Below are 27,586 nucleotides of genomic sequence, written 5' to 3' on the forward strand. Positions count from 1 at the left end.
AAATGACCTGGCTAATTTATGTTTAAGATCATTTATGTGTTCCATGTTAGACCCAACAAAAAGCATGTCATCAACATAAAGCAACAGGTTAATATAACTGCCATTATCCAATCTCTTAAAATATACACAATGATCAGAATGACATCTATGATAACTGTGTTCAGCCATGAAGCTATCAAATTTTAAATACCATTTTTGGGGTACTTGCTTTAGGCCATACAAAATTTTCTTCAACCTGCACACCAAGTTCTCCTTACTTTTGACCTCATATCCCTATGGTTGCAACATGTAAATTTCCTCCTCCAAATCTCCATGGAGAAAAGCTATTTTCACATCTAATTGTTCAAGATGTAAATCATCTGCAGCCACAAGACTAAGTATAGTTCTAATTGAAGTCAGTTTTACAACTGGAGAAAATATTTCATCATAATCTATACCCTTTTTATGTGCAAAACCTTTTACCACAAGTCTGGCCTTATATTTTTTCTAACCTCCTTCCTCCTCCTTCAGCCGATAAACCCATTTGTTAGGCAAGGCTCTTTTTTCTGCTGGTAAAGGGACTAAGTCCCAAGTCTTATTTTTCATCAAGGAGTCCATCTCCTCTTTCATGCCTAGCTCCCACTATTGTTTGGCATCCACCTGCATTGCTTCTTCATATTCTTCTGGTTCACCAGAATCAGTTAATAATATAGAATACAAAGAAGGAGAAAATCTTTCAGGGGGTCTAATTGACCTCGTAGAACATCTAACACTTGTAGGAGTTTGTGGGACATTTTTTTGTTACTGAGCATCAAGTACCTGTGGCATTTCATTTTTAAGAATCTCATCCAACACCACATATTCTTGCTTGTCCTGTTCATGCTTCTTTTCCTGCATCTCTTCTTTATACATAACCTTCTCATTGAATATAAAATCTCTACTTTTAGTTATTTTCTTATTTTAAAAATCCCATAACCGATAGCCATATTCATCTATCCCATATCTAATGAAGGTACATTTCTGAGATTTAGCATCAAGCTTGGTTCTGTTTTCTTTATCAACATGGACAAAAGCTTCACAACCAAAGGTTTTCAGAAAAGAATAATTTACCTTTTTACTAGTCCATGCCTCCTCTAGAATACCACCATCCAAAGGGGTTGAAGGTCCTCTATTTATCAAATAGACAATAGTATGTACAATATCTACCCAAAAATGTAAGGGCAATCCAGCATGCAATCTCATGCTCCTCGCGCATTCCATGATAGTCCTATTCATTCTCTGTGACACACCATTTTCTTGTGGAGTTCCTGGAACTATCTTCTACTTTCTAATCCCATTTAAGGAGTAGTAATATTCAAATGCCTTGCTTCAATACTCACCTCCATTATCCGATCTGAGACACTTCAACCTTTTTCCTGTCTCATTCTCAACCAAAGCTTTCTATTTCTTAAAAGTTTCAAAAACATCCAATTTTTGTTTCAGGAAATATACCCATGTTTTTCTAGTTGAGTCATGAATAAAAATAACATAATAACAAGAGCCACCAAGAGATGATACCTAAGCCAGTCCCCATACATCTGCATGCACAAGCTCTAACTTCTCACTCTTCTTCTCTTTCCCAACCTTGAGAAATCTGACTCTTTTCTATTTGCCATAAACACAGTTTTCATAGAACTCTAAATCAATCTTCTTTAGTCTTGGCAATAGATTTTTGGAGTGAAGGATTTTCATCCCTTTCTCACTCATGTGCCCAAGCCTATGGTGCCACATTATCGAATCTGTTCTTGCAACATCTATTGTTGTTGTCCCTACAGTAACTTTATCTATAGCAGCTAAGGTAGAGTAAGTTTTACCAGTACACAGATATAATGTGCCTACATTCACACCTTTAGCTACTACTAATGATCCTTTAGTGACCTTCCAGATACTGTCTGAGAAGGTAAATATGCAACCTTCACTACCTAATTACCCTGCAAAAATTAAATTTCTTCTTAAGTTAGGAACATGTCTTACCTTCTGCAGAAACCAGTCATTACCATTCTGCAACTTGATCTTTATCTTTCCTTTTCCAACAATTTGACAAGGCTCATCATCACCCAAATATACCTATCCAAAATCACCTTGAACATAATCTAGAAAATATTTTCTATGGGGTGTAGCATGAAATGAAGCCCCAGAATCTATTACCCAGGAATCATTAACATTATCCAAACATAAGATTAAAGCATCTTGTAAAGTATTACTTGCAATATTAGCTTCCTTACTGTCATTTTCATTTTTGTCTCCTTCTTTGTTTTTTCGAGACCAACAGTCTTTCTTTAGATGACCAGGCTTTTCGTAGTACCAGCAATCTTTCTTTCCTCTAGATTGAGAGCATCCTTTCTTTGACTTCCCTCATGACTTCTCATTCCAAGGGCCTTTTCCTCTTTCCTTTGATCTTCCTTTATTATCCACATTCAAAACACTACTTGATGATGTTGGAGTCTCACCTGTGCTTTTCCTTCGCATTTCCTCGCTTAGGATAACACCAACAATATCATCAAATACCAAACTATTTTTTTCAGAGACAAAGTTACTTATAGCCATAACCAAGCTATTCTAGCTTTCTGGAAAAGAACATAAAATCAAGAGAGCCCTAACCTCTTCTGCAAAAGTAATTTTTACTGAAGACAATTGACTGGTAATTGTATTAAATTCATTTAAGTGCTCCGCTACAGATCCTATCTCACTCATTTTCAAATTAAACAAATGCTTCATAAGAAATACCTTATTTGAAGCCGAGGGTTTCTCATACAGCTTAGCCAATGTTGCCATCAAATCTACAGCTATTTTTTCTTCTGTTATATTGAAAGCTACAGATGGTGCAAGGCACATTCGAATGGATCCCAGTGCCTTTCCATCTAAAATGTCCCATTCTTCATCTAACATTGTGGTCGCTTTCTTTACCTTTCCTTCTAATGGCCACCACAAATCCTTTTGATACAGGTAATCCTCCATCTACATTTTCCATAACTGATAATTCTGGCTGTTAAACTTTTCAACCTTGAATTTGGAATCCTCCATTGCTCCCACTCAAATTTGAAAGTCCTACCAATTTGCAGAAAACCTCGCTTTGATACCAATTGTTAGGGTTTCAAGCAGATCCGAAGCAAATGTGAACTAATAATTATATGTAGATTTAAATATAAAAGATAAAGGAATAAAATAGGACATAGATAACATAGAGATTTAACATGGTTCACCCATAATGGGTTACGTCCACCATACACAATCGTCCAATCTTTCTTATTATCTAGCAAAAATAGTACATCAACCTTACAATGCCTTAAGCATCCCAGCCGCTTATAACATGCATTTTTAGGGCAACAAACAAAGTTGGCCTTTTTAGGGTTTTATTACAATGTCAGTTTTCATCAACAACAAAATGGCAAAAAAAAAATTCCTGGGGGCAAGGATACGTGCTGAGTGTACAATACTTTGCTGATCAGTCGCCACATATCAACAACTAGAATTGAAGCTGTTAGACTATTTCTTGCCTATGCAACTTATAAGAACTATAAGGTCTATCAAATGGATGTTAAATATGTATTTTTGAATGGTGAACTTGAGGAAGAAGTATACATTGAACAACTTGATAGATTTTCAACGATAGATGATAAAGATATGGTTTACAGATTGAAGAAAGCTTTATATGGATTGAAACAAGCTCCTAGAGCTTGGTATGAAAGATTGGATAAATATCTTTTGAAGATTGGTTCTACTAAAGGTAGTACTGATAGTAATTTCTATTATAAGATCACTGATGACGATATTCTGATTATTGAAGTATTTGTTGATGATATCATTTTTGGAGGAGAAGATAAATTGTGCATGGAATTTTCTAATAATATGAAGAATGAATTTGAAATGTCCATGATTGGTGAGATGAGATTTTTCTTAGGTTTACAGATTGCTCAAACTAACAAAGGCATCTTTACTTGTCAAAACTAACTATCTAAGGGAATTGTTGAAGAAGTTTGGTATGGACAATTCCAAACTGGTAAGTATTCCTATGGTGAAAAGTGAGAAATTATCTATCAAAGATACATCTACACCGGTAAATCTGACAAGGTATAAGTCTATGATTGGTGGCTTGTTATATCTAACTCAGACTAGACTAGATATTATGAATACAGTAAGTATTGTTTCAATATATCAAAGTAATCCTAAAGAAAATCATGAATTTGTTGTAAAGAGGATATTTTGGTATTTGCAAGGAACAACAGAATATGGCTTATGGTATTCTAGAGATGATGACTTCACTTTATATGCATATATAGATTCAGATTGGGTAGGAGACACTGATGACAGGAAGAGCAATTCTGGGGGAGATTTCTTTCTTTGAAAGAAATTGGTTTCATGGATCAACAAAAAATAGTCATGTATTTCTTTATCTACTGCAAAAGCTCAATATGTTGCAGCAACAACTAATTGCACTCAAGTCTTCTGGATGAAGAAAATGTTGAAGGATATTAAGGTAAATTGTAGTAAACCGGTAGTTACCTATTGTGATAACTCTGCTACTATTGACATATCTAAGAATCCGGTATTTCACTCTAGGACTAATCATGTATCAATAAAATGTAACTTTCTAAAGGACAAGGTAGAAGGAAAGGAATTCAAATTGATTTATGTGAACACTAAAAAATAGATAGTAGATATATTCACTAAACCGATGTCTATGAAATCATTTGAGTATTTGATAGACAGGTTAGGGGTTTTTGCCCCTCCGACAAAGACTTGATTGATGTAGTTTGTCATCAGTATGACATGCATTATCAGAGATACTATTCATTTTGGCATTGATGAGTGGTGCCACTACCAGGGGGAGTAGCCAGCCTTGAGATTTAGAGGTTTATATTCTTGCTATGCTATTTTTGTCAGATTTATGGCATTGATGTCAAAGGGGGAGAGATAGTGATGTGAAAAATAAATTCAAAACTTTACAAAGATATCATTCACAAGGGGAGAGTTATTCAGGAGATTGTCGATTGCCTTCCACAAGGGGAGACTAGTTTGGCATTTTTTTGGTACTTAGATGTTTTTCACATCTAGTGTTGCCATCAATGCAAAAGGGGGAGATTGTTGACAATATGGATGAATTGATTATGTGTTGCATTAATTTTTTGTCATTGATGTCAATGCTAGCTGTTATGGTTGGTTACTAGCAGACAAGTTTCGGTTACCAGCAGATAGGTTTTGCTTACTGGTAGAAGATCTAGTGTTATCAACAGAAACAACTATCTATTGGACACTTCAGGCATGTTTGGATCAATGGAGTATGTTTTATTTTATGTGTTACAAGTTCTTGGAGCATGTTTTGGTCATTTGGTATTGACTTGGTAATCAGATGCTATCATACACTCTTGTTAACCCATACTAGCATTGGTTTAAGGTTTAACTGACAAAGCTTTCACTGAGAATCTTTGACATGATGCATAAGTGGTGTTGGTGCAGCTTCTAGATGGATTTTAGGATGTTGAAGATGTTCTTTGATTGTGCCTCAACTGATTGAAGACTCTGCTTTGGTGTGGTGGACCCAGATTAGGTCTGGTGCCTATCTAGGTTATGGACCGGTATCATGTTAACATGTTCTCTACACATTACCAAGATGATTTATGAATTGGTTATTATTGTTTTGGTCTTAAGCCGACATGGAATATCATTGCAATATGGATATATGTGATGATCTTATTGTAATATCTTTTAGGTGGCTGACCTAATTGGTTTAGGCCTTAGGGTTGGTATAAATTGATTTAAGATCTCATTCTAGATTAGGTGTATGGAAATGAAATATATATTCATGGTTGTGAAATGTAATATCATATGTGAATGATATTTGGTTGATCATAGATGATTGAATTGGGATTAAAGAAGAGGTTAAAGGCCTCCGGTATTGAGCTTAACTGGGATTATAATCAAGTTTGGTAGATGCTATCTCTGGGAGTTCATTATTCTAGATTGTTGTCCATTTATCTTGAGATGGTTATTACCTCTCTGTAGTGAGTGAGACTCTTTTGTAATGAGCATTATGCTCTAGGTGTTAGGATAATTGGTGAACAATCGACAGAGGGGGGTAGGGGGGTGAATAAGTTGTTAACAAATTATAACTTTTAATCCACAATACAACCTTAAACTAATTAAGTACCACTAAAGCACAAATAGATGCCGATAGAAATAGATATCGGTAAACAATGTAACTTAAAAATTAACTAGATAATAAATGCAAAGAAACCATACCACATAACACCATGATTTGTATGTGGAAAACCTGGAAAGGAAAAAACCATTGTGGGAAGCGTACCAACAGTCAGATGATACTTTTGCAGAAAGTATGTGTTACAATAAGGGACCTACACTTGCAGGAAGGCACACTACCTAGAGCATACTACTCATTACAAAAAGAGTTTCACTGACTATAGAGAGGCGACAACCTTCTCAAGATAAATGGACAACAATCCAATATAGAAAACTGTTGGAAATAACATCTACTATGTCTGATTACAGTCCCAGTTAAGCTCAATGTTGGAGGACTAAATCCTCTTCTGAAACCAATCTGATCACCAATGATCGATCAACTCCTCTGCTAGAATGATATTACAATATTCGTACATTGCATTTCTTGACCATGACCTTTCCAATAACCATGATACTTTACAAAGAGTTTCTACCTCTTATTTATACAAACCCCAAGGCCTAAACCAATTAGGTCGACCACCTAAAGATATTATAATTATATAATTCCTATTTATAATGATATGCCATGTCATCTTAAGATCAAAACAATCATAAAAAATCCATAAAACATCTCAAATCATCCAAGTAACATGTAGAGTACATGTTAGCATGATACTGGTCCATAACCTAGATAGGTACCAGACCTATTCTTGGTCCACCATGCCAAAGCAATGTCTTCAAGTAATTAAAGCATGATCAATGGACATCTTCAGTATCCTTAAATCCTTGAAGAAGCTACATCAACACCAATTGTGCATCCTATCATGATTCCTCAATGAAAGCTCTATCGGTGAAGCCATAAACTAGTGTTGGTAAGGGTTTACCAAAGTGTATGATAACATGCAATTATCAAGCCAATACCAATTGACCATAACATCCTCATGGAGCATATAACTCATGAAATCCAATATACTTTACTAATCCAAACATTTCGAAAGTGTCCAACAGATAATCTCTTTTGACAGTAACACTAGATCTTATACCGGTAACCTATCTGTCAATAACAGCTAGTGTTGATATCAATGACAATACATCAATGCCACACATAATCAATTCATCCATAATGCCAACAATCTCCCCCTTTGGCATTTATGGCAACACTAGATGTGAAAAACATCTAACTACTAAGAAATGCCAAACAAGTTTCCCCCCTATGGAAGACAACCAACAATCAATAACTCTCCCCCAGTGAATGATATCTCTATAAGGCTCTTAAAAAATCTCTCTCTTCAATGTATACAGCTTTTATTTTATTTTAACATCAATATCTCTCCCCATTTGACATCAATGCCAGAAACCTAAGAAAAATATCAAAGCAATGATACAAACCTCTGAATCTCAAATCTGACTACTCCCCCTAAGTAGTAGCACCACTCATCAGTGTTGGAATGAAGAATGTTCCTAATAATGCATATGAGACTAGTGATAAAATTCGTCAATCAAGTTTCTATCATAGGGGTAGAAACCCCTAACTTGTCTCTCAAGTATTCAAATGATTCTTTAGACAATGGTTTATTTAATATGTCTGCAATTTGTTCTTTAGTGTTCACATAAACTAGTTTGACTTCCTATGCTTCTACCTTGTCCTTCAGAAAGTTATACTTTATTGAAATATTCTTAGTCTTAGAGTGAAATACTGGATTATTGGACATGTCAATAGCTGTAGAGTTATCATAGTAGATAACTAATGGTTCACTACAATTTACCCTTATATCCTTCAACATTTTCTTCATCCAAAAGAATTAAGTGCAATTAGATGTTGCTGCAACATATTCAACTTCTGCAGTAGATAAAGAAATTGGTGCAGGGCACCTTGACTTGTCTTTGTGGCATTATGTTTTTCTTTTTCATGTTTTTTTTTTAATAAGGATGTGTGATGACCATCCATGTCTTGGTGATCCTTTTTTGTGTGGTCAAGGGACTCTGAGGTCATTCTATAAACCTAGAGTTGCCTTAGTCCACTTGGATCCTATTAGGTCTAGTAGTATTTTTTCTTGTAGTGATTAGTTTTGGCATTAGGAGGTTGATTTTTATGTGTTTTAGTCCATATGGTCATGTTAGAACTATTTTGGAATGGTTAGGGGTCATAAATGTTGAAATTGCAAAAAATGCAAAAACTGTCAAAAATGGAGTTGACAACTTTTGACAGTTTTGTGCAACTTTTGAAATTTAGTTAAAAAAAGGCTCCAGCAGTTCCCAACCACCTTGGTTCAGTTGATCCTATTAGGGGAAGCCTATTTAGGCTTTGAATTCGACTTCCAAAGGGTTGCAAGTGATTGAGATGTAAAATTGCACAAAATTCTGATAAAAAAATAGTTTTCCTGAGCAAACTCATGACTGTATGGTTCTGTATGGATTTGAAAGCCTAAAAAAAGCCCATGGTCATGTGAACATGTGAAATACCTTTCATTTGGTTCCAGTTTGATAGATTTTGGTGTTGAATTGAGGAAGTTATCAAATTTTTCCTCTAAACTGCCGCAAACCCTAGGGCTTTGGGGTTTTACTGCTAAATGGCACATATCTTGCAATTCTAGGGGTGTCAATTCAAGTCCCTTTGGAATTTGCAAGGTATTATGGTGTACTATAACATCCTAAACACTTAGGACCTGGTGAAGAAGATTTCTTGGTGTTTGTGCAAGCCATAGGCTAAATATCCTCATGTATTTAGCCTGCACTTTGATGTTTGAAGTGTGCTGATCAGTAGAAGGACCAAGGGGCTAGTAAAAGTTTTTGAAAGGAAAGAAAACAAGTTGAACAAACTTCCCAAGACTCTTTCCAAGCCTTATGAACCCATCATCAAGTGCTTGTTGGTGTTCCAAGCCTGAATTGGCTAATTAGGCCTGTGAACCAAGTGAGAGTTTGATAGTGCATGAGTAAGGTGAGGATCTATCCTCTTGGGAAATTTTTAACCATATGTTGGAGGTCCCAAATCAACAAAAATAGTACCATGTCCTTTTTAAAGTTTGTCTTGTATTGATCGGTTCCTTGCTGACAGGCCTAGTAGTTGAGTAAGCCCAAAAGGTAAAGTTGGCATAGTAAGGTTTGGGGCAGCCACTTAGTGGTTGGATTTTTGGTTGGTTAGGGTCATAGAAGGTGTCCCTACTGGTATTTAGCATCAGACAATAGATTTGAGGCATTTTCCTTGTTTGAGTCTGATTAAGGGATTTAGTCCCTGAAGCTAATTTTGTGTCAAAGTTGAGTAACCCTTAAGGGATTGGGTTTGGCCTTGGATAGGTCTTAAGGTTGTGTGAGGGTGGTCTTACACTTCCTTACCAAGTGTGGGTAAGGTAGACTAGGTTGGAATAGTCACCTTTTGAGTCTGAAAGACTATGAGCCTATTTGACACTTCCTGTTGTGTGCACTCTGCATCAGAAATGCATGATTGTTTTTTTCTTATCCATGAAACCAATTTCTTTCCAATAAAGAAAGCTCCACTAGAAGTTCTTTTCCTATCATCAGTATCACCTGCCCAATCTGAGTTAGTATATGCACGTAAAGTGAAATCATCATTTTTGGAATACCATAAACCATATTCTGTTGTTCCTTGCAAATACTGGAATATCCTCTTTACTGCACATTCATGATTTTCTTTAGGATTACTTTGATATATTGAAACAATACTTATTGCATTCATAATATCACGTCTAGTCCAAGTTAGATATAATAGATCACCAATCATAGATTTATACCTTGTCAGATTTACCGATGAAGAAGTATCCTTGATAGATAATTTCTCACTTGTATCCATAGGAGTACTTACCGGTTTCACCTTTAATGTAAACTTTGTTCAGTGTTTAAACTGATGTACTCACTCCCTCTCTCCAGTAGATATGAGGCAATTTGGCTTCCATCATCATAGATCTAGCTGCATCCAAAATGGTTCTATTTTTTCTTTCAACTACTCCATTTTGCTGAGGAGTCCTAGGTGCAGATAACTATCTCTTGATTCAATTTGTCTCACAATAGCTATTAAATTCATGAGAAGTGAACTCACCACCATGATCTGATCTTAGACATTTTATTTTCAATCCATTTTTTGTTTCAACCTTCGCTTTAAAGATCTTGAATTTCTCAAAAGCTTCAAAATTCTCCCTTAGAAAAGTCACCCACATCATTCTAGAATAGTCCTCAATAATCAGCATGAAATACCTATCACCTTGAAAGCTTCTAGTCCTTACTGGACCACATAAGCCAGTGTGAATAAAAGCAAGTACATCATTAGATTTATCATGTATGCTTTTAAAAGAACTTCTGACTTGCTTACCCAATTGAGATTCCTTACATACTGGATTATGAGGCTTCATAATCTTAGGTATATCTGTGACTGCCTTAGTTGAACTGATTTTAACAATACAATCAAAATTAACATGACACAACCTCTTATTCCATATCCAACTCTCATCAATATGAGAAATCAAACATTTTTGGCAATATAGCATTATAACAGACAATGAAAGATTGTTGGCATTTCAATAAGGATATTGAGAAGGTTGTTGATGATTATGGATATAACTAATTAAGGATGTTTACTGTCTTGATATTATTATTTTGTCATTGATGTCAAGAAATTGATTTTCTAATTCAGTATGATGTTGCCATATCTTGAGAAGTATGATTTGAAGATTATAAAGATGTCGGTAAAAGACACAGGAAAGCATATGATGAATAAGGGGATCAATAAGGTATTCAATGGGCAACTATTACCAAGTCAGACAATGATGAGATCATGATGTTTTAGATTGTTTTAACATCATACATATGTTGTAAAATGTAAAGGTTAATACTATACTATGTTATCAAGCAAAGAACCTAGTCGGTAAACCCTAAGGTTATCACTATCGGTTAATGAAGGCGGAATGTCTACCGAGTGAAGTTTAGTATTTACCGAGTTGTAACCGAGCTATAATAGAATGCATTAAATGTTTACATGCGGCATTTAATGAAGGAAGCTGATGAGATGGAACTGATTAAATGATTGGTGAGCTGTGCATGAAGTTTGTTAACGAATCTACGGCAATGGAAAGTCGGCATGAAGATCTACAGCTCAAATTGAACCGCAATACCCTAGCACAAGTTCCAAGAATAATATGCAAGTTCCTAGGTAGGGTAAAATGTTTTCAGATTGAAAGATGCATTGAACCTTGACAAGATTGAAGATCTGATGGCTATGATTGATCATGGGAAATGTGATCAAGGAGATTAAGCAGTTACCTAATTGTTTATAAATAGGAAACTATTGATAAACAATGTATGCGGGCAAGTGTATGCATAGAGATGCTACATAGTGATGCATAGAAGCTTGAAGACCTGTTTGAATAATAGAGTATAGAAGCCTGACAGATAGACAAGATTAGTTCTATGTCTAGATTGTATTGACCAAATAGGAATCTGCTTTAGCATTTTAGATGTGAAGTTGCAGATAGATTTTATTACTGTTATTTTGTGAAAGTGACAGAAAATATCTTAACCGAGTGGACTTAACAGTCTTATCTGTAAAACCCTCTAGCAAGGTGACATTCTAATTGAGTGTTTGAAATCCTTTAACAAGGTCACTTCTAACAAGGTGAAGATCCTAATAGATATGAGGGAAATCCCTTAACCGGGTCACATCTAGCAATGTGTTTGCAATCTTTAACAGGATTTGCTTTTAACCAAGCATACTCTAGAAGAGTATATTTCTTAGTGGGTCTGAAATCCGACAGTGGTTTTTCCCTATTTGGGTTTCCACATTAAATCTAGGGTTATGAGGTTTATGATGTTTATATGCTTTTGAGTTTGCATGTTTGACAGTTTTGGTTTTATTACCAAGTATATGTTACCGAGGTTGAATCTGATGTTTTTATGGATGTTTAAGTTTGTATGATTCACCCCCCCCTCTCATCTTGTTGGCTATTGGATCTGTACTTATATTAAGTATCAGAACTATCAATTGGTATCAGAGCTTTGGACTCTGGAAGGAAAGTTTAAAGGCACTTGAGTTAAGGATCCAAATATGTATAAGAGGGATGCACCGAAGCTAAACAAGTCAAGTTTCTCTACATGGCAGAAAAGAATGAAGCTACATCTATTAGGAGTTGGAGAATATGTTGTATACTATCTGGAGAATGATTTTTTTACACTGAGCACCTATCCATTGACTATGGAAGAGATAAAGGAAAAGCAAGAACATATTCAAGCAATGATTGAAATAACATTTGCATTGACCGATTCAGAGTTTAATGATCTAGAGGGCTACAATGATGCAAAGGCAATGTGGGATAAGCTCATATTAGTATATGGAGGAGATGAAGATGTTCAAAGAGAAAAAGTAGATAGTCTAAGAGGACAACTTGAATCTATGAGGATGAATGAAGGTGAGAACATAACTCAGTACATTACAAGACTAAAGGAGAATGTCAATCAAATCAAAGGAGCAGGTGGAACTATTGAAGAAAATGATATAACAAGTAAGTTGTTAAGAACCCTTCTACCAGCTTATGCAATCCAAGTCTCTGCAATCAATGAATTGAGGTATGTACCTAATATGCTAGTTTCTTTAGATGATACTATTGGTAAGCTACATGCATTTGAGTTAAGTAACTTTGATAACAGATCTTCGGTAAATAAAGTTGAATCTACATTTAGTTCTTTTCATCTTGATGAATCTAATGATTACAATGAAACAAAGTATAAGTACTCTGAAGGAGATCACAGTGGAGCAAGTGAGAGATTTCATAAGAACATGGAAGAAGTACACAAACTGTATGAGGAAATCAGAAAGCAAGAAGAGTTTGAAGCACTATTAGCCAAAAGGTTACCAAGAGGCAAAGGTAAGTATAAAGGAAAACTACCTTTAAAATGTTTCAATTGTGATAAGATAGGACATATGGCTTCTAACTATCCTGACAAGGATTCTACTGAAAAGAGAGATTACAGAGATGACAGATAGAAAGATAATCATTACAGAGGACACTGAGACTTGAGAAGAAGAGATAGAAAAACATGTTTAATAGCTAATGAGGAATCCAATGATGATAAATCAGATGAGATTGATACAAAGGAAGTAGTTTATGTGGCTATCAATGATGGATCAGATGAAAAAAGGTATGAAGAAAAAGCCCTAATATCTCACATAAACACTAATAATTCTTGGGTTATAGATAGTGGATGCTCACATCATATGACAGGAGATAAACACAAGTTTGTTATGTTAGAAGATTATGATGGAGGCTATGTTAGATTTGGTAATGATGCACCATGTCCGGTAAGAGGTAAAGGATCTATAACACTTCTTGACAATGCAAGATGCAATGATGTTTATTGGGTTGAAGGTTTGAAATACAATTTGTTGAGTGTAGCACAGCTAAACAAAACAGGTTACCGAATAGAATTTTAGAAAGGAATTGTCAAAGTTCATTACAAGAATGGAAATTTAGCTGCTACCGGGACACAAACAAAAGGTAACACATTTCACCTTGACTCAACTCAGAATAAGTGTTTGTATGCAAAGATTAATGATACCTGGTTATGGCATAAAAGGTTTTGTCATGTAAATTTTGATAATCTGATCAAAATAAGTAAGAAGCACCGAGTAAGAGGTCTACCAAGTCTTGAAAAACCTAAGAATGCTATGTGCTGAGGATGTTAGATGGGTAAGATGATGAGATCAAGCTTTACAAGTAAGTCTTACACTTCCAAGGTAATTTTAGATCTAGTGCACACTGATCTTTGTGGTCCTATGAAAGTTCAAAGTTATTATGGTGATAAATATTTCATATTATTTGTGGATGACTATTCAAGGATGATGTCAGTAATGTTTCTAAAAGAAAAATCAGATGCTTTTCAAATGTTTAAATGGTACAAGGCAAGAGTTGAAAATGAAACAGGAAGACAACTGAAATGTCTTAGATCAGATAGAGGAGGAGAGTTCACATCTGATGAGTTCAACTTATTTTGCAATGATCATGGTATTAAAAGACAAGTCTTTGCACCGAGAACTCCACAACATAATGGAATAGCTAAGAGAAGAAATAGATCTATTGTGGATTGTGCTAGAACACTGATGATTGAAAATAATGTGCCACAAACATTTTGGAGAGAAGCAATAAGCACAGCTGTTTACACCTTGAACCGAGTTCAATTGAAGAAAGGTACTTTGAAGACACCATATGAAATCTGGTATGATAAGAAACCTAATGTAAGTTATTTTAAAATCTTTGGAAGTAGATGCTATGTTCATAAAGATGATAGAAATGGCAAGTTTGATCAGAAGAGTGAAGAAGGAACATTTCTAGGTTATTCTTCTAGAAGCAAAGCATTTAAATGTCTGATCAAATCATCTAACAAAATAGTAGAAAGTGTAAATGTGAAAATTGATGAATTTGCAGAAAGAAATGATGAAGGAAATTCCAAGGAACCAGAAGACTATGATGAATTTGTCTATGTGCAACCGAGAAGTCTTGCCGAGAAGACTGTTGAAGAAAATGAAGAGAATATCCAGTTATCGAGTGATGAAGAAGATCATATAGATCCTACCGAGCCTGTATTAGCCAATTATGTTAGAAGACATCATGCACCAAGTCAAATTATAGGAGATAAGGATGATCCAGTGATGACAAGGAACAAACTGAGACAAAACACATGTTTGATATTTGAATTTGAACCGAGAATAGTGAAAGAGGCATTTAACAGTGAAGATTGGATTAATGCTATGATAGAAGAGATTGATCAAATCAAGAAGAATGACACATGGACACTAATCCCAAGATCGAAGGACAAAAATGTAATTAGTACAAAGTGGATTTTCAGAAACAAGCTAAATGAAAAAGGAGAGGTCATTCGAAACAAAGCAAGACTAGTTTGCAAAGGTTATGCTCAAGAAGAAGGAATTGATTATGGTGAAAATTTTGCACCTATTGCTAGACTTGAAGGAGTGAGAACATTGTTGGCTTATGTTTCTTTCAAAAATTTCAAGGTATATCAAATGGATGTCAAATCTGCATTTCTGAATGGAATATTGGAAGAAGTTTTTATTGAAAAACTTGAAGGATTTGTTGAAGACAAGAATAAAGATCAGGTATGTAAATTGAACAAAGATTTATATGGTTTGAAACAAGCACCTAGAGCATGGTATGAAAGATTGCACTCTTAATTGATTAAGATTAGTTTTATAAGGACAAGTGAGAACAACAACATATACATGAAAAATGATGAAAATGGAATACTGATCTCAGCCATATTTGTTGATGATATTATATTTTATGGAAATGACTCTTTATGCAAGAACTTTGGAAATGAAATGAGCAAAGAATTTGAGATGTCATTAATCAGTGAGATAAAGTATTTTATAGGTTTACAGATACTGCAAATGAAAAATGATATTTTTATTACTCAATCCAAGTACATAAAGGAAATCTTGAAGAAATTTGGAATGGAGGATTCTAAACCAATAAGTACTCTTATGATTACCAACTATAAATTATCAAAGAATGATGAATCTACATCTATTGATGAGACACTTTACCGATCCATGATTGGAAAGCTACAATATGTTGTTCACAGTAGACTAGACATAGCACATGCAATAGGTATAGTTGCAAGATTCTCTGCAGATCCTAAGGAAACACACATGACAGCAATCAAAAGAATTGTTAGATGCTTAAAGGGACAAAGGATTATGGCTTAGTATATCATAAAGGCAATGATTTTGATTTAAAAGTTTATACTAATGCTGATTGGGCAGGCAACATTGATGACATAAAAAGCACAAGTGGAGGAGCCTTCTTTTTAGGAGAAAGACTAGTGAGTTGGCTTAGCAAGAAACAAGGATGTGTTTCATAGTCAATAGCAGAAGCTGAATATGTTGTTGCAGCATTGAATTGTACCAACATTGCATGGATCAAACAACTATTGGAAGGTATAACTAAGAAAGTTACTGAGCCAGTAACTATATTCTGTGACACTACTAGTGCCATTAATATTTCAAAGAATCCTGTTATGCACTCTAAGACAAAGCACATCTATCAAATATCATTATCTTGGAGAAGAAGCTCAAGAGAAGAAAGTGGTGTTGGAGTATGTTAGCACAATGGAACAAATAGTAGATATCTTCACCAAGCCACTACCAAGGGACACTTTTGAATATCTTAGAAGTAAGTTAGGGGTCCAACCCCTATCTTCTACTCACTGACCAAGTTCGATGAAAGCATCAATCCGATGACTCTATTGAATATCTTTTGGGAGTTGATGCTATTTTATACACTTTAGGATGTTTTCTAAAGGTGTACAGGAATTATTACAGGAAATCTTATAGGGAACAGGAATTGAAGACAAAATTCTCTAATTGAGACTGAGTTGATACACATCAATAGGAAATAACTTCTTACAGAAAGAAATTATATTTTAGTTCTTTACTTTTTGGCATTGTTGTCAAAGGGGGAGAAGACTAATATAGGGGAGAAGACTAAAAGAAAACTGAGTAGACTACAGATTGCAAAGAAGACTGAAAAGAAGAAGAGAAGTCTAATGTATGGGGGAGAGCATTTCAGCATTTCAGAATCACAACAATCCGAATCTTTAAAGGTCAAATCAATTGGTTTTGCCATCAATGCCAAAGGGGGAGATTGTTATATAACATTATAACAGACAATGAAAGATTGTTGGCATTTCAATAACGATATTGAGAAGGTTGTTGATGATTATGGATATAACTAATTAAGGATGTTTACCATCTTGATATTATTATTTTTTCATTGATGTCAAGAAATTGATTTTTTAATTCAGTATGATGTTGCCATATCTTGAGAAGTATGATTTGAAGATTATAAAGATGTCAGTAAAAGACACAGGAAAGAATATGATGAATAAGGGGATGAATAAGGTATTCAATGGGAAACTATTACCGAGTCAGACAATGATGAGATCATGATGTTTTAGATTGTTTTAACATCATACATATGTTGTAAAATGTAAAGGTTAATACTATACTATGTTATCAAGCAAAGAACCTAGTTGGTAAACCCTAAGGTTATCGCTATCGGTTAATGAAGGCAGAATGTCTACCAAGTGAGGTTTAGTATTTACCGAGTTGTAACTGAGCTATAACAGAATGCATTAAATGTTAGCATACGGTATTTAATGAAGGAAGCTGATGAATTGGAATTGATTAAATGATTGGTGAGCCATGCATGAAGTTTGTTAACGAATCTAAAGAAATGGAAACTCGACGTGAAGATCTACAGCTCAGATTGAACCGCAATACCCTAGCACAAGTTCCAAGAATAATATGCAAGTTCCTAGGTGGGGTAAAACATTTTCAGATCAAAAGATGCATTGAACCTGGACAAGATTGAAGATCTAATGGCTATGTTTGATCATGGGAAATGTGATCAAGGAGATTAAGCAGTTACCTAATTGTTTATAAATAGGAAACTATTGATAAACAATGTATGCAGGCAAGTGTATGCACAGAGATGCTACATAGTGATTACCAAGCATAGAAGCTTGAAGACCTGTTTGAATAACAGAGTATAGAAGCCTGATAGATAGAAAAGATTAGTTCTATGTCTAGATTGTATTGAACAAATAGGAATCTACTTTAGCATTTTAGATGTGATGTTGCAGATAGATTTTATTACTGTTATTTTGTGAAAGTGACAAAAAATCTCTTAACCAAGTGGACTTAATAGTCTTATTTGTAAAACCCTGTAGGAAGGTGACATTCTGATTGAGTGTTTGAAATCCTTTAACAAGGTCACTTCTAACAAGGTGAAGATCCTAACAGATCTGAGGGAAATCCCTTAACCAGGTCACATCTAGCAATGTGTTTGTAATCTTAAAATGATTTGGTTTTAACCGAGCATACTCTAGAAGAGTATATTTCTTAGTGGGTCCAAAATCCCATAGTGGTTTTTCCCTATTTGGGTTTCCATGTTAAATTTGGTGTTATGAGGTTTATGATGTTTATATGCTTTTGAGTTCGCATGTTTCACAGTTTTGGTTTTATTACTGAAGTATATGTTACTGAGGTTGAATCTGATGTTTTTATGGATGTTTAAGTTTGTATGATTCACCCTCTCCCTCTCATCTTGTTGGCTATTGGATCTATACTTATATTAAGTATCAGAACTATCAAACATTTCTTATTACCAATGTTCAAGTGAAAGATGTTATTTCCCGTCTGAATACCGTTTGCAATCTCCAAACTAGTTTTGTTAATGATTTTGCATTTTCTATCCTTAAATTGAAGTTGAAAACCCTTATCAACTAATTGATCAACACTCAAAAGATAATGCCTTAAACCTTCTACATAATAGACATTATCGGTGTTATGCTTACAATCCAAAGAAATAATACCTCTACCTTTGATCATACATGCCTTGTCATCTCCAAATCTAGCTTGACCACCATTGTATTCTTGCAGGGACATAAATTTCCTTTTATCTCTAGTCATATGATGTGATCATCCACTATCAATTACCCATTCATCCTTATCTTCAACTTTTGCTACCAGGGCCTTCACTTCATTTTTGATAGCCGGTTCAAGTTCATCTTCCTTCAAGGCATAGAACACGCATTCCTTTCCATTTCTAGATCCACTACTACAGTCTTCTATTGGTTCATCTCCAGAGTCATCAATTACTCCTTCATCATCTGCTATGTATCAATATTTATTTTTCTTGAATCTATATCTATTTGAGTTAGGCTCGAAAGTTTTCTTAACTCTTTCCTCAAACCTTGCATTCATTTCAAGACATCTAGATGCAAAATGACCAATCTTATTATATGAAAAATATTTAAAAGGTGCTCTTCCTTCTTACTTACTTCTAGTTAGACCTTTAAGTACCCTTCTAGAAAATAAGGCTTCAAGTTGTTCAAGCTCTTCATCTTCTTTCCTCATGTCCTCCAATTCTTTTGTATAGAGAGCTCTCCAATCACTTTTGCTGGTAGATGTTGATGATGATGCATGAAAAGAAGGTTCATACTTTACAACTCTAGAAGATCCAAATTCTTCAATCTCAAAAGTAGATAATTTCCCAATCAGAATGTCTCTGTTGACTGAAGTGTTTGCCATTGCTCTTAACTCATTAATTACAGTTGCCTTAATCTTGTAAGCTGGTGGAAGGGCTCTCAAGACTTTGGAAACTATTTCATATTCACTTAAAAATCCTCCACAACATTGAATTCCTGTAACAATCTCATTTACTCTTTCCATGAACACAACAATTCTTTTATTTTCTTCCATTTTCAAGTTTTTATACCTTACCCGATAACCATCAAGTTTAGCAATTTTGATAGTAGGGTCACCTTCATTCAAAGTTTTCAATTTGTCCCATATAACCTTAGCTGATGATTTGTCAATCAATCCCATAATTTGTTGATCAGTTAGTGCACACAAGACGACTTCTCTTGCTCTAAAATTATTTTCAATATTCTTGTCAAGGTTTACAGTAGCAGGATTGCTGGATGCCAGATCATAAGGTTTGTATCCTTTCTTAGTGATCTCCCAAATATCCTTGCCAAGACACCTAAGATGAGTCTCCATTTGAATTTTCCATATCTCATAGTTTGTTCCATCAAGCTTAGGGATTTCTCTTCTGAAAATAGTTGCCGGTGGATTAGAAGTGTTAGCTGCCATAGGATCTACCTCAAGTGGTTAAGGTTATGCAAAAGAGGACCAAATCTCTAATACCAATTGTTAGGATAACCAGTGAACAATTCAGAGGGGAAGGGGGGGTGAATTAGTTGTTAACAGATTATAACTTTTAATCCACAATACAACCTTAAACTAATTAAGTACTGGTAAAGTACAAAAAGATATCGGTAAACAATGCAACTTAACAATTAACTAAATAATCAATGCAAAGCAACCATACCATATAACACCATGATTTGTACATTAAAAACCTAGAAAGGGAAAACCACAGTGGGAAGCCTACCGACAGTCAGATGATACTTCTGTAGAAAGTATGTATTACAATGAGGGGCCTGCACTTGCAAGATGGCACACAGCCTAAAGCATACTACTCATTACAAAAAGAGTCTCACTGACTACAAAGAGGCTAAAATCTTCTCAAGATAAATGGACAAAAATCCAATAGATTGAACTGCTCAAAATAACATCTACTATGCCTGATTACAGTCTTGGTTAAGCTTAATGTCGGAGGACTAAATCCTCTTTTGAAACCAATCCAATCACCAATGATCGATCAACTCCTCTGCCAGAATGATATTACAATATCCACACATTGCATTCCTTGACCACAACCTTTCCAATAACCATGATACTTTATAAAGAGTTTCTACCTCTTATTTATACAAACCCTAAGGCCTAAACCAATTAGGTTGGCCACCTGAATATATTACAATTATATAATTCCTTTTTACAATGATATGCCATTCCATCTTAAGATCAAAACAATAATAACAAATCCATAAAACATCTTGAATCATCTAGGTAAGGTGCAGAGTACACACTAGCATGATACCAATCCATAACCTAGATAGGCACCAGACCTAATCTGGGTCCACCACACCAAAGCAATATCTTCAAGTATTTAAAGCATGATCAACAAACATCTTCAGTATCCTGAAATCCTTGAAGAAGCTACACCTACACCAATTGTGCATCATGTCATGATTCCTCAATGAAATCTCTATTGGTAAAGCCATAAACTAGTGCCAGCAAGGGTTTACCAGAGTGTATGATAACATGCAATTATCAAGCCAATACCAATTGACCAAAACATTATCATGGAGCACATAACTCATGAAATCTAATATACTTTATTAATCCAAACATGCTCGAAGTGTCCAATAGATAATCTCTTCTGCTAGCAACACTAGATCTTATATCGGTAACAACTAGTGTTGACATCAATGAAAAAACATCAATACCACACAAAATCAATTCATTCATAATGCCAACACTAGGCAGTGTGCCTTCCTACATGTGCAGGCCCCTTATTGTATCACATAATTTCTCCAAAAGTATCATCTAACTGTGGGTATGCTTCCCATCGTGGTTTTTACCATTTTGGGTTTTCCACATACAAATCATGGTGTTATGTGATATGGTTGCATTGTGTTGATTATTTGTTTTATTATTAAGTTGCATTACTTACCGGTATCTATTTATGTTATTCTAGTACTTAATGTTTATATGCTCCGATTAAAGGTTATTAAGTGGTTTAATTGATATAATTTGTTAAGAACTGATTCACCCCCCCTCTTAATTGTTCACCAGTTATCCTAATAGATCTAAATGCGATGGAAGAGAAAAGACGGTGAATAATATCAATGATCTGGTAGTAAAGTATGTTTCTATGGTGATCGATTACCAGATCTATTACTCTAGCAGGATGAACAACATCCTTGTTGTAGCTATTCATACAACTTACCAGATGATCAAACAAGATGTTGACTATGACTTTAGAAGCACTGAGAAGTGAACTTGTGCTAAACCTGGAATCCTTCAAGAAGGATAAGAGGTTAAGGTTTAAATTTGGTCAATTAATTCTTGGTCTATTCTTTTATTTTTAGAAATGTTTCCCCGGTATTGGTGATATCCAATGGATAGATGACACTCCTACATTGATGTAAATGAAGTACATCATTAGAATGCTTGGTAATGATTTTGGCATGATTACATGGGGGTATTATGAGGACTTTCAAAAGAAAATGCATTCAAGGGAAAGGATACCGATAGAGGTTGTCAATCGGTATGAAAACACAATTTGGTTTATGGTTCATACTGATACTTGCATGATGGAGGAAGTTGTGCCCTAGATTACATGGGTTATGCCCATGGGATATGAAGTAGACAAGGATATTCTGATTGCATATGCTGATCATTTGCTTGCCTAACTGGTAGATACAATAACAGAACATTTTGGCACTTACAAGGAGAAATCCCTACAAGTGCATTCAGAACTTAATAGACCGGTTATAGAAAAGAAAGTTAAAAAAGAAGTTGAAGCATTTGCAGAGAAAGTAGGATTCAAAAAGGAAGTCATTGCTGAATCAATAATAAATCATGCTACTAAACATGCCGGAACATCAAGTGCACCAACCGGTACCCCCACCAGAGTAAAGACAAGAGCTGGAAAGGAGAAGGTTGTAGAGAAAGAAAAACCAGTAGTTGTTAAGAATGACAAACCAGTAGAAACTAAGAAGAAGAAACCATCAAAGATTCAATTCAAGAGAAAAGGTGAGATTCTTGAATCACCTACTGCACCGGTTAAGACTAGTAAAATGAAAAAGCAACAAGAACAAAAACTGGTAGATGTTGATGAAGAAGAGACTGAGTCCAAAGGAGAAAATAAATCCCTAAGGGCTAGCGACAAAAGGTCAAAGGGTGTTGGTACTCCAACTGTAAACTATCCAAAGAAATTGGTAATCAAGCTCACACCTCTTGAAATTTCAATAATAAACATTAAAGAGTATGGTGTATTGACTGGGGTGAAGAAACTCTTTGATATGTTTAGTAAGGATGAACAAAGGCAGATAGAAGATGCAGTTGTTTACATGATGAATAAATACAACAAGGCCCTAACTGAATTGCAAGGGCAAATTCCAAATTCAATGTATAATATAGTTGATGCTAGATGGTAGAAAACCATGAGACAAGACAAATAATTTATTGAATATTTTTTGAAAAAATTGCAACCTAAAGCTACTAGGGAAGAGATAGATGAATTTTTTTCTAAGACAAAGTCATTTTTTAGGTCAAAGAAAAGGTTGACAAGAATATTAATTGGTGAGACCCAATCAATCCATGAGGAGACTGAACAGATTTTGAAAAAGGTACTGGGTCTAATTCCGGGTGAAGTGGAAGAAGTTAAAGAAGATGAACCAAAGAGGTTTGAGGCTAAAGATCTTTCAAAAGGTGTTAAAATAACTAATTTTAAGCTTGATGAAATTTTGACAGATGATCAACCAATGAACACACAAACTAAACCTGTGAATATCCCTGATGATGCTGATACTAGTGACAATATAAATGTACAGGATGTTGATGCTCAAATTTATGAGAAACATGAACAAAAATAGGGATAGGAATAAAAGAAATATGAGGAGTCACCGATAGTTACTCAAACTATTGATACACAACACCCATCGATACAGGAAAAATAAAAGGAAAGGAAGAGGAGAAAATTGAAAATACAGAGAAGAAGACTGAACCTAAAGTGACACCTTTTTCACTTGATTCTAAAAACAAAATTGTAGATGATGATGATGATGATGATTATACTATAAGCATCAAATGACCCCTAGACATGGATAATTTGAGCTTAACTAAGTTGATGGAGATTGCAACTGCCATGCAATCCTAGGCCAAGAAGAAGATGATGAAAGAACAACAGAAGGAGACAAAGATAATAAAGAATATTTTTGAGATTTTTTCAAGTCTCCTACTAGAGACAAATACTGATAATTTTGCTACTTCTATTGACAAGCTTGGTCAACTTGTTAATGATGCCCAAGAACAAATGCAATCTTTTGAGGATGCAACTTATATTAGTGTTGAGAAGGATTATAAGAAGAAAAGAACTGAGCAATTGATGACTGAAATTTATAAAGGGAAAGTTGCTCTTATTGTCAATAAGGACTATTCGAAAGAACGACTTCAAACCAGAGGTAAAATACTCGCAACTGTTTCTAAATTTTCATTTTTTTGTGTTAATTTGAAGAAGAAGAAGAAGAAGAAGGAGGAAGATGAGCAATAACTTGAAGTTCTTAGTGAGTCATTCAAGCCCCTTAATGACTCTGCTATCAAATATAGAGGATCGGTTGTAGAACTTCAGCATAAGCTGAAAGCTTATGAAATTGAACAGATTAAGAGAATCAGAACATTGCAAGAATTATAGAAATAGCTAATACCAAAGGTAGAACTCTTATAGAGAGCTTATAAATAATCAGACACTATCCTTGCAACACCGGAGATGAGTACCATAGATGCCATGGAGGAGTTTGTTGGATAGATGAGGACACATGTGGAGATAACTGGCACTATTTTGGAGACCTACCATAATGATCTAACACAATTGAAATCACATTTCAGTGATGCTTTTTATATGATTGCATTGTAAGAACATTTTGAACTCCTATATATATATATGCTATGCAATTTTTGATGTAATTTTGTTAGGATAACTAGTGAACAAATGAGAAGGGGGGGGGTGAATCAATTGTTAAAAGATTATATCAATTAATCCAATTAATAACCTTTAACTAGATTAAGTAACAGTAAAGAAGAAATAGATACTGGTAAACAATACAACTAAACAATTAAACACATAATCAATGCAAAGAAACCATACCACATAAAACCATGATTTGTACATGGAAAACTCAGAAAGGGAAAAACCACAATGGGAAGCCTACCCATAGTCAAATGATACTTCTACAGAAAGTATGTGATACAATGAGGGGCTTGCACATGCAGGAAGGAACACTTCCTAGAGCACACTTCTCATTACAAAAGAGTCTCACTGACTACAAAGAGGTTATAACCACCTCAAGATAAATGGATAAGAATCCAGAGTAATGAACTGCCAGAGATAGCATCTACTATGCCTGATTATAGTTCCAGTTAAGCTCAATACCGGAGGCCTTTGACCTCTTACTTAATCCCAATTCTATCACCTATGATCGACCAAATATCCTTCGCATATAATATTTCATTTCAAGACAATGACACTTCTTCCACATTCCCATACCATGATCTACAATGAGATCTTACATCATTTTTTACCAACCCTAAGGCCTAAACAATTTAGGTCAGCCACCTAAAAGATATTACAATAAGATCATTACATAAATCCATATTAAAATGGTATGCTATGTCATCTTAAGAGAAAAACAACAATAACCAATTTATAGAACATATCAAAACATCTTGGTAATGTGTAGAGAACACATTAACATGATACCGATCCATAACCTAGATAGGCACCAAACCTATTCTAGGTTGACCATGCTAATGCAATGTCTTCAAGTTGTTTGAAGCATGATCAAAGAACATCTTCAACATCCTAAAATCCATTTAGAAGCTACACCAACACCACTTATGCATCCTATCAATATCCCTCAGTAAAAGTTGTGCTAGTTAAACCTTAAACAAATGCCAGTAAGGGTTTACAAGAGTGTATGATAGCATTCTATCACCAAGTCAATACCAACTGACCAAAACATGCTTCAGGAACATGTAACACATAAAATCAAACACTCCATTGATCTAAACATGCCTGAAGTGTCCAATAGATTTTCACTTTTGTCGGTAACACTAGATCTTTTACCGGTAACCAAAACCTGTCTACCAATAACCAACCATAAAAGATAGTGTTGACATAAATGACAAGACATCAATGCAACATATAATAAATTCATCCACAATGCCAACAATCTCCCCCTTTAGCATTGATGGCAACACTAGATGTGAAAAACATCTAATTACCAAGAAATGCCAAACAAGTCTCCCCCTATGGAAGACAACCAACAGTCTCCTGAATATCAATAACTCTCCCCCTGTGAATGATATCCATGTAAAGTTTTGAAATTATTTTTTACATCACTATGTCTCCCCCTTTGACATCAATGCCAAAAATCTGAAACAAATATCAAAGCAAGAATGTAAACCTCTGAATCTCAAAGCTAACTACTCCCCCTGATTAGTAGCACCACTCATCAACACCAGAATGAATAGTATCTCTGATAATGCATGCCAGACTGATGACAAACTACATTAATCAAGTCTATGTTGGAAGGGCAGAAACCCTTAACCTATCTCTCAAATACTCAAATTATTCCTTAGATAGTGGTTTAGTGAATATATCAGCAATTTGTTCTTTAGTGTTCACATAGACTAATTTGACTTCCTTTCCTTCTGCCTTGTCCTATAGAAAGTTATACTTTATTGATATATGCTTATTCTCAGAGTGAAATATTGGATTATTAGACATGTCAATAGCTGCAGAGTTATCATAGTAGATAACTACCAGTAAACTACAATTTACCTTGATATCCTTCAACATTTGCTTCATCCACAAGAATCGAGTGCAATTAGTTGCTGCTACAACATACTTAGCTTTTGTAGTAGATAAAGAAATGCATGACTATTTTTTGTTGATCCATGAAATTAGTTTATTATCTAGAAAGAAAGCTCCACCAGAAGTGCTCTTCTTGTCATCGGTATCTCCTACCCAATCTGAGTCAGTATATGCACATAAAGTGAAATCATCACTTCTAGAATACCATAAGCCATATTCTGTTGTTCCTTGCAAATACTGGAATATCCTCTTTACTGCACATTCATGATTTTCTTTAGTATTTCTTTGATATCTAGAAATAGTACTTACTACATTCAAAATATCTGATCTAGTCTAAGTTAAATATATCAAGCCACCAATCATAGACTTATACCTTGTCCAATTTACTGGTGTAGAAGTATCCTTGATAGATAATATATCACTTGTCACCATAGGAGTACTTACCAGTTTGGAATTATCTATACCAAACTTCTTCAACAATTCCCTCAGATACATAGTTTGACAGATAAAGATGCCTTTGTCAGTTTGAGTAATCTGCAAACCTAAGAAAAATCCCATCTCACCAATCATGGGCATTTTAAATTTATTCTTCATGTTATTAGCGAATTCCATGCACAATTTGTCTTCTCCTCCAAAAATGATATCATTAACAAATACTTCAATAATCAAAATATCATCATCAGTAATTTTATAATATAAATTACTATCAATGCTACCTTTAGTAAAACCAAGCTTTAAAAGATATTTATCCAACCTTGCATACCAAGCTCTCAGAGCTTGTTTCACTCCATACAAAGCTTTCTTCAATCTACAAACCATATCTTTATCATTTGTTAGTGAAAATCCATTAGGTTTCTCAATGTATACTTCTTCCTCAAGTTCACCATTCAAAAATTCACATTTAACATCCATTTGATAAACCTTATAGTTCTTATAAGATGCATAGGCAAGAAATAGTCTAACAACTTCAATTCTGGCTACAGGTGCAAATGTTTAACCATAATCAATTCCTTCCATTTGATAAAATCCTTTACAAACCAATCTATCTTTTTTTCTTACAACTTGACAATTCTCATTCAGTTTATTCCTAAAAACCCATTTAGTTCCAATAACATTCTTATTTTTAGGCCGGAGAACTAAAGTCCAAGATTCATTTTTCTCTATCTGATCTAATTCATCTTCCAGGGCCTTTAACGAATGTTTATCTCTACAAGCTTCAATAATAGATGCTGCTTCAATTTGACAAATAAGACATACCTCTTCATTTGCCAGTCATCTTCTCATAACTCCCTTGTTCTTATCTC

The sequence above is a fragment of the Cryptomeria japonica genome, chromosome 10, assembly GCF_030272615.1.
Source record: "Cryptomeria japonica chromosome 10, Sugi_1.0, whole genome shotgun sequence".
In the NCBI taxonomy this organism is placed as follows: domain Eukaryota; kingdom Viridiplantae; phylum Streptophyta; class Pinopsida; order Cupressales; family Cupressaceae; genus Cryptomeria; species Cryptomeria japonica.